The sequence below is a fragment of the Anarrhichthys ocellatus genome, unplaced genomic scaffold (assembly GCF_004355925.1).
Source record: "Anarrhichthys ocellatus isolate YVR2014 unplaced genomic scaffold, GSC_Weel_1.0 scaffold58, whole genome shotgun sequence".
Classification (NCBI taxonomy): domain Eukaryota; kingdom Metazoa; phylum Chordata; class Actinopteri; order Perciformes; family Anarhichadidae; genus Anarrhichthys; species Anarrhichthys ocellatus.
In genome coordinates, this window is record NW_022280088.1 from 1,951,672 (window position 1) to 1,960,403 (window position 8,732).

The 8,732-nt window shown below is 38.3% G+C and overlaps 1 protein-coding gene across 1 annotated transcript in view; it reads left to right on the forward strand.

The window, feature by feature from the left end:
* Positions 1-4,842: 4,842 nt before the first annotated feature.
* Positions 4,843-8,732, forward strand: part of smox (spermine oxidase) — a 15,525-nt gene continuing 11,635 nt past the window's right edge. The window contains exon 1 of the mRNA XM_031871388.1: positions 4,843-4,944. The gene's annotated coding sequence lies outside the window, so the exon portion shown is untranslated. The remainder of the gene's footprint in view (positions 4,945-8,732) is intronic.

Sequence of the window (8,732 nt, forward strand, 5' to 3'; positions counted from 1 at the left end):
ACACACAGGAAACCCACAATGGCAGGAAGTGAGGTATCTGAAACCAGAGACAAGGTGAGTATTTAAAAATAATACAGTAAAACAAGTATAAACGAAACATGAAAGAAAAGAAAAATATAATTTAGGAGCAGGGCAGATTGTGACATACTTAGGTCATGTCCCCGTTATTTTTCTGGGAATTTGTAGGATTTGGGGATCCTGGGAGGGGGGGGGGGTTGCATTCTCAATAAAGAAATATTTTATTGTTGATAGTTATAAATTTCATCCATTTTATATCTGCAGATGAGGAGAGATATAAAGCATTTTTCACTTGACCTTCACAAGTGAAATAGAAGACAGAAAATACATTTTAATAGATAGCCGAGTGAATAGATTATAACAAATTTAAATAATCTAAAAGTTTTAGAGTCTTCCTTTTTGGTTCCTGGGTGACAGTGACAGTGTTACGTTTGCCAAACATATCGGTTAGTCCTCATCATACAAGTTAAATTCCGCCAGAGACTGCACTAAGTCAGCTGAGGAGGGATAAGCAGTCCATTGGACTTGGACTCATGACCTCAATATTTCTAAAGTCTTGGCTACGGCCCTGTCGTTCGCCCTTTGACGAATAAGTGTCCAAAATGTCCTGCACTGAACTGGACTCCCTGAAGCTTTGTAGTTGATGTTCTTTCCCACCAGAGGAGCTTGAAGTCTGACCAGTGCTCCACAATAACAATAAACCAGAAGTTAATGACTGCACTCTGATTGGTCCTTTGCACCTCTTTTACTGCTTCATGGGGGGTGTTGGAGGTAATGAGTCACTCGGTAGCATTCATGCAGGATGCTCGTTGCCGGGGAATGGTACAGGATCATGAAAGGCAGTTGTAGCCATCTGACTGACTCCCCTCTTCACTGAGTTCCTGTGCATGCTCCAACTGACCCATCAATGAAAAGCCACTTTCTTCCCCTTTTCTGGTGCGTGGCTGTGCAGGAGAGCGAAAAGGGAGGTGGGAAAACGATGGACAATACAGTAACCCAACACTGGCCAGACTCACAATGTGAGGTCTCTGTGCCCCGCTGGACCAACAAACAGAGAGGCCTTTCTCATGATCCAACTGCCTCTCCAATCCCACGCCAGCATTCCTCTGCACTTTAATTATGCAGCAAACACATGCATATTCACGTGCTAATCACGTCACCTTGGCCGGGACACCCTGTAAATTAATTGAGGTAGCAAAGGAGCATGTGATAACAGTGGACCGATGCATAGAAAGGACATTACTGTATTGTGATTGCATAAACCTGTCAATAAAAGACTGGCTGTTTAATCATTGTTGTAGGGACCCAAAGCTTTTCCTGCGGTGCCCTTACTATTTCTTTTCAATGAGCACAGTATGACTCCATCCCATGTCAAAATATAATCCTAATACAAATATACTTTTTATATGCAACCAAGTGTTTAAGATACTATTGTATATTATTTACACTGCTTTTTCTCAAATTAATTTTGGGGCTACATATTTATATCTTTTACTACTTTTAATCTTCTTCTGTTTAAGTTATGATATTATTTTAACTAAAAATTGTCATCTTTTTAAACCCTATGTCTTTTATTTTACCTCATGTTTTTTTATATCTTGTCTCAATGTCTTTTCATGTTCTTCATAAAGCACTTTGAATTTATTTTATGTTGAAAGATACTCCAAAAATATATCTAAGTGCCCTGTATTTATCTGCAGAGGTAAATTAACTCTAAAAAGCTCTTTGCACAAGACGCTATAGTTTCAGAACAATGAAGTTTCCATGTATGTTGTCAGTCTATCAGGATAAAGCTGTCTATGAGGGCATGTTGGAACAAAGAGAGCCATCCCAAAGGTCCCATCTCTAAATGGGCATGGAACTCATCCAGGGCTGTTTGAATTAAATGTAAACTTGGTTTGCATTGTCATATACATACATACCAACAGAAATTTGTCCTCTGCATTTAACCCATCCCGAGCATTTAGGAGTAGCGGGCTGCGACGGGGGAGAAACTTGGGGTTCAATGTCTTACTCAAAGATGCTTTGACATGCAGACAGTATAGGAGCTGGTGATCGAACCACCAACCATGTGGTTAAAGAACCTCAAAAAACCTCAAATACAAGGAAACAACAGCCAAACTGCAAGTTTCTAGGGAAGCAGCGTAGTCTGAACTGCAGAGATTAGGGAACTAAATAATGTCATTCAAAGCACGATAGAGCTGACCGAAAGTAACCACACATGTGAAGACAGTAGTAACCAGTGTATTAACTCAACAACCATATGATAAAGAGTGACATTCATTTACATGTATTAAAAAAGTCACATGTGAGGATGTTTAATCTATTTTAAAGTCGGTGACTTGCACAACATCAATGAGAATTGTTGCTTTGTCCTGCAGAAGACTGCAGTCCAGTGATGTTAAATAGGTCATGTATTCAAGCTGTGCTAAGCCATTTGCCACTGTATCTTGCAAAACTCGACTGTTATGATTGACAGATTCCAACAGACATATATCAGGTCAAGACAAAAAAAACATTTTCTAAAATACAGTTTCATTGGTTCAAACTGTTTTGTTTGTCACTGGTTTGTCAGGTTTGGCAATGCTCTCCAGCAGGAAAGAGCTGAGAAGATTTTGTACCTCCTTGAAACCTGAGAGGTAGATTTCGTAATGGGAAAACAGTGACACTGGAAATACTTTGAGTCCAACTTCGTTGCCCGTTGCAGCTTTGACTAGAAACCAAATGTAAAACGCTCTGATTATTTTTCATGTATCTGTTATATTTTGTGTAAATTGTATCTAACTGAAGGATCGGTAAATTTTGTTTCAGAGAATTCTCCAAGAATCCATGAATACTTTTATATTTAATTTGCTGTGGCCATAAATAACACCATGACAGCAGTGAGAGGGAAACAAAACAGTAAAGTTGTGGGCCAGACAGCTATCAATGAGCTGAAACTTGCGCCGTAACGCAAAGGGATGCTGCAGATTAAGGTGATGCTTGTCAGTTCCTAACAACAAATGCTGAATTTCTAATTTCATTTTATTTAGCAGCTTTTACCATTTTCTGTTGATTATTCAAACAATTGTCTGCCAGACTTCCTTCTTTTAACAAAGCACAGAACAGGAAGGGAGGCAACCTGCAAGATGCAATTATTGGCCAGTACACAGACAAGTGCTGAATACATCCGAGAGGTGAATGCACCACTTCACTGAATCATCTTCCTGTTGATTTATGGGTTTGGACTTTTAGACATAACAGCCGGGGGTGGCCTTTTGGAGAAACTGAAGGGTCAAACCACCAAAGCAAACAGCGCCTGCTTCCTGAGGGATTTCCTGCTCAACAACATGAAACAAATCCTCCTCATGCAACATCATCAATTTGAAATACTGTGTCTTGTCATCGAGAAAACATCACAAACACTTTTTCTTTAACCACCATCTCAACAATCCTGTTATGCTTGCTGATTGATATTTTGTTTATTCTCTCAGGGTGGTAGGAATGTCTTTTTTTCTTCTTTATGATTTTGGTGATTTAAGGTACATTTGCCTCTAAATTACACTTGACTGATTTAACTTCAGAAAATATGAATGACTATTCATTTAGTTCCTAAATAAATGATTTAGCCTATTTGGGAATAATGTGTTTGTGATTGATTTTGAGTGATTGACATTTCAGAGGGAAATATTGTACTTTTTATTCCACTGCTTTTATTTGACAGCCATAGTTACTCATTGCTTTCATCATCACGATTTTACACCCAAAATATGATCATCTTATAAAATATAATGTCCTGTCATAGATTGAACAGATCATTAGCATATAATGCAGTTAAAATTATAATCAACCTCGATTTGCAACATTAATATGCTGCTTTTACAGTAAAGCATCAGGAATAATAATCATGCCCTACAACACTCTGAAATGGGCCATGTTGCTGCTTTCAGAACATATTGCTCTAAAATCTTCTGTACTTCAATTAAGGTATACGTTTGAATGCAGGAATTTTATTTGAAATGGAGTACAAGGCAAGAGTACAAGACTTTTGTTTTGGCTTTTTATGGAGGGGGGCTTAAAGAGACAGCCACTAAAATGGAACGGGCGGGTTCAATGTTGACTGTTTAATCCCACTTACAATGGGCTAACACATTGACACTCACCCTGCCACACATTGATAGTCAGTGGAGGAAGAAAAATGCACATGTTATACTCTGTTTGAGAACAAGGCTGAATACAGGTATATTCAGACAGACAGTATGAGTAAAATCATATTTTTTTAAGAACATTAAAACATGTAAGCATGTTTATAGTAAAAAACCCAAAATACAAGTACGAACTTGAAACTGAGCATAAAATATCCCCTTTAATGTGAATTACTATTTTACTTGATAAAGAACATGTGACCATCTTGGAAATTATGTTTCACATTGCAGGATATTTTCACATGATATGTTACATTTTTTGCACACATGCCTGATACATGGACATGTAAATATAAATTATGCTACCCTATTTAGTAGGATGATCAACATCATATAACTATTATTATTATTATTATTATTATTATTATTGTTGTTGTTGTTGTTACAGTATTCAGCTCTTTATTATTTAGGCCTATGTATTCATTTCTTATTTGCTTCCTTTGATTTCAATTATTTTCGTGTGTATGGCACACAGGACGTGTGTGCGTGTGTGTGCGTGTGTGTGTGTACGCAGCAGCAGCAGCAGCAGGCCAGTTCCATGACAGCAGGCTTCAGTGGAGGGCTGGTCTTATAGTCGTCACCGCTTCTCATATTTAATTAATGAGAAGGCAGCGGCCACGGTAAAAACTGGCTGCTTCTGGTTTCCAGGCATAAATACAAAGCGGAGCCGGTCTGAGGCCAAACGGGCACAAAGGAAAGCGGAGCACTCTGAGGTTTTAAAGCTGAAGACTACGAGAGTCAGGTAACCAGCTGCTCTGCTAAAACCCACATATCACAGAATTATTATTTAACAGCGGGACGGTGGGTGATGGCCACTGTGGCGATTTAAAAAGACCAGTGTGTACGTGTACGTGGGCTACATATCGCTAGAAATACAGTGAGAACAGCTTATTTACTGTACTTGTCAGTGCTGCGAGCGACCGTGCACACATTATACTAAATGTCACCGGGCTGTTTGTGTTGATAAAACGGGAAAACACGCATCCACACAACACCTGTGCAAACACAGGGATTACAAGTCCCATGCAATGTTAGTTACACTGACGTATTGTAGGTCGTTTAACGGGACAACCCGCTCTGCCTGGAATAAATAAAGTGGATTTGTGCGTTTCGCTCTATTTGTCCGCATTAAAGTGTGTTTAGGCTTTATTGGGTCTATATCACATGGTGTCTTTGACAAACAATTAATCGGAGTAGTTTTCTCTGAACTTGTTCGCTTTGTTTCAAACTGCTGCCACTTTGGCATCACAGTTTATACGTGGCAGTAAAGGATCCAGCCAGGCAGCATGTAGGATGACATCAGACACTTTGTTTCTTCTCACTTCGATTTTTCTTATCAGTTACAACTTTTCATTGTCATTTCATTTTTTGTATTTTGGTACAAGTTTCAAATAAGCGAAATTGTATAAAGTTTTTTTTAAAATTCGAACTAATGGCTGTATTAATGGTTAATACATGTTGTACTTAATGCTTTATGGGTCAGTGTTAATCTTCTAATAAAAGATCAAGAAATCTCAGGTTAGGTCAAGAAACATTTCATTGATTTCTCACTTTCTAACAAGCCTGCACTTGGAAATGTTAATATGCGAGTATGAATGCTAACACTTGTTAATAACAAATAGATTTTACATAAGTGGTCAAAGTAAAAACCTGGCAACCCAAAAGTTCCTCTTATCACTGGCTCATAATTGACATATTAGTTGTAAATGCTGTATTAACTTTTAATATTGCCATTATTTACAATTTATAAACTCTTTATAACAGGGTGCTTATTACAAAGGGATACCCATTTTTTTTTCCAAGGCTTTCCTGTGTTTTTTGTTAAATTACAGAAATATACACTTTAATAGTTTGTTTAGCTCTCATCTCTCTCTGTGGTTATGACGTTACTATCATTGTGTAATTGAGCTAGTGTGTATCTTTGGGAACACTACAATAGTCTCAGTGCACTCTTTTTCTGCACCAGGGGAACATACAGAATGATGTACAGTAGCACAGCGGTGGAGCTTGTGTGTGTGTGTGTGTATGTGTGTGTGTGTGTGTGTGTGTGTGTGTGTGCGTGGTGCCTCAACTCCATCATCCCAGTTTGGGAAAACCAGACCTGAGAGAGAAGTGTGGAATGTTTGGCCTTTGGTATGAAGCCATCAGAATACACAGATTTCTTTTATGTAGAGATGTAGAAATGTTTGTTTGCGTGCTACTACTCACATGCGACTGATAAAAGAAAATGCAGATGTGAGTGTGGTCAACAGCTGGAAGAGTGATGTCCACAATTTAAGGAGAGAGGAGAGCAGTAGAAGTCACTCATTAATTCAAGATATTGCAAAAAAGAAAAGGCCACCTTGAAAAGGCCACCGGCAGATGCACTGTATGGTAGATTGCCATTTCTAGGTCAGTGGTAACCCCCTCCCTCCTCACTCCACCCCACCCTGAGCCGCCTATCTACCCAAGGCAAGCCCACACATTAATCTGCAGTGGGGTGTAAAGCATGAGACGGCATGTGGCGAGAGTATTACCCAGCCGTGGAATAATTACAAGCAACCAGGAACGGATGCACAATCTGTTACGGGGCCAATGTGTGATGTGATCATCAAAGGCTGTTAATGAATTAGACCTGTAATTCATATAGAATCCGTGTTTGTTATGTATTCATAGAATCAGGTAGGTTTTTTTTTTTTAACCTTAATGAGCTTTATTTTATAGGTCAAGCCCAGCATTAACAGATTAAGAGTGAACAGTGAATCTTTAAAGCTATAATAGGGAGTTTTGGATGCAAAGATGTTACAGCTTAAATGTTGTCCTGCATTACATCAAAGTCACACAATCTTCTGACCTTGTTTGACTTATTTAGTAAGAAATGAAAGCCTAAACCTAAAATCTTTTATAAAGAAAAATGTGTCAAAAAATGGAAACATCTGTGTAAAACGAACAGCTGCCCTCTGATATCTCTTGGCAGGAAACATTCACACCCTATAGAATTGTGCTTTGTACCTCATTATAATAATTTAATGGTTTTCTCTGGACATTTTCTTGTTGGTACTTTACATAAATTACACTTCATTAGAAGGGATTTGACTGGCTGCAAGTTATAAACCATTATTTTTCACATCAACATAGATGTACAACCTGCTGCCAATCTAAATATATGAATCTTAAATGTATGTCATGATATTCATATATATGGACACAACAAAAATGTCCGTGTCCTGGACAGTGATTTGGAAAATATGCAGCTGTATTTAGCACAAAAAACCCCAAAAAAAAAACACAATACGACAAATACAATGTTTTACGGCAAAGAAAACAATCCCATCTACTGCCTCGTCCTGATTTGGTCAGATATGTTGTCATTTGCCACTAAGCATTGTCCTCCTGTGACCCTCACCTCTAACAACTGTGGAATAGAAAAGAGCAGCAGAGTACTGAAAACATCCATTATAAAGAAACTCCTACCGCGTATTCTTTAACAAGCTGTAGATGTAATAGCTCAGGAAACAAACATGTCAGCCTCAATTCAAGATTCAATAAACAAGTGTCACTGAACAATCACAGAAAGGCCTTTTGTTGGTTTGTTTGTGTAACATTGTGAATAAACCTAATTTTAGCATCTGTATCATTTTAGGTGATTTATATTTGAAAGGCGCAAAAATAAAAAATGAACCAACTTTTACTTTTTTACTTTTCTTTGAAGCCCAAAAATGAGTCCATTCATGTTGAAGTTGCATCAAGGTTTCATCTGCAAATTTGGGGAATCCAACTGATGATCAACAGTGTAGTTAAACTGTGTTTTCGGTGTTAATGCAAAGTATTCATGGCTGACTCACGTCCAGAGAAAGAGACGAAAATGGAACTGAAACATGGCTTTATTTGTTACACACAAAGAAGTAATTCAGTATAACTCTGTGGTTAACAGTAATGTGTGGCAACTATGCAGATTGTAGTCTCAAAGGATTATGTAACTTTAATAAATGACTCTATTGTTACACATAATTTGATGTCACAATGCAGCGATATAATATATTTTCCATAAAATTAATTCATAAAATGTTTGTGGATAACATAATTAGGTGACAATAACCAGAGAGAAATGTCTGTTTGTGTCAAATTCTGCCAAATCAAGAAACTACATCAAATCACGTGGAAATCCAATACTGCCACAAAGCAATCTAGTTCATTGACCTGCTACAGCGGACGATTTATATTGTTTCTCAATATATAATGTCATATCGTCACTTCAAATGGAAACGCCTGATCAGTAAATCTGTGCCATGTCTGACCCACTTTCCACCCGAGGGTCATGAGGTCAGATGACCTGTGTGTTGACCCGTCCAGATTAGCAGGTTTAAACCCACATCCGTGTTGGAGGGCAGCGGTCAACCAAGAGACTCTGGTAGACTATGAAACAGGAAGTTATAGAGATTTACAGACATCCCTGTATATGTCCTCTTCAGTTTGACATCGCATTCTGGTTCTTACAACATACGTTACCACCCCCCCCCCCCCCATCAACCCCCCCCCCACCGACCCAAC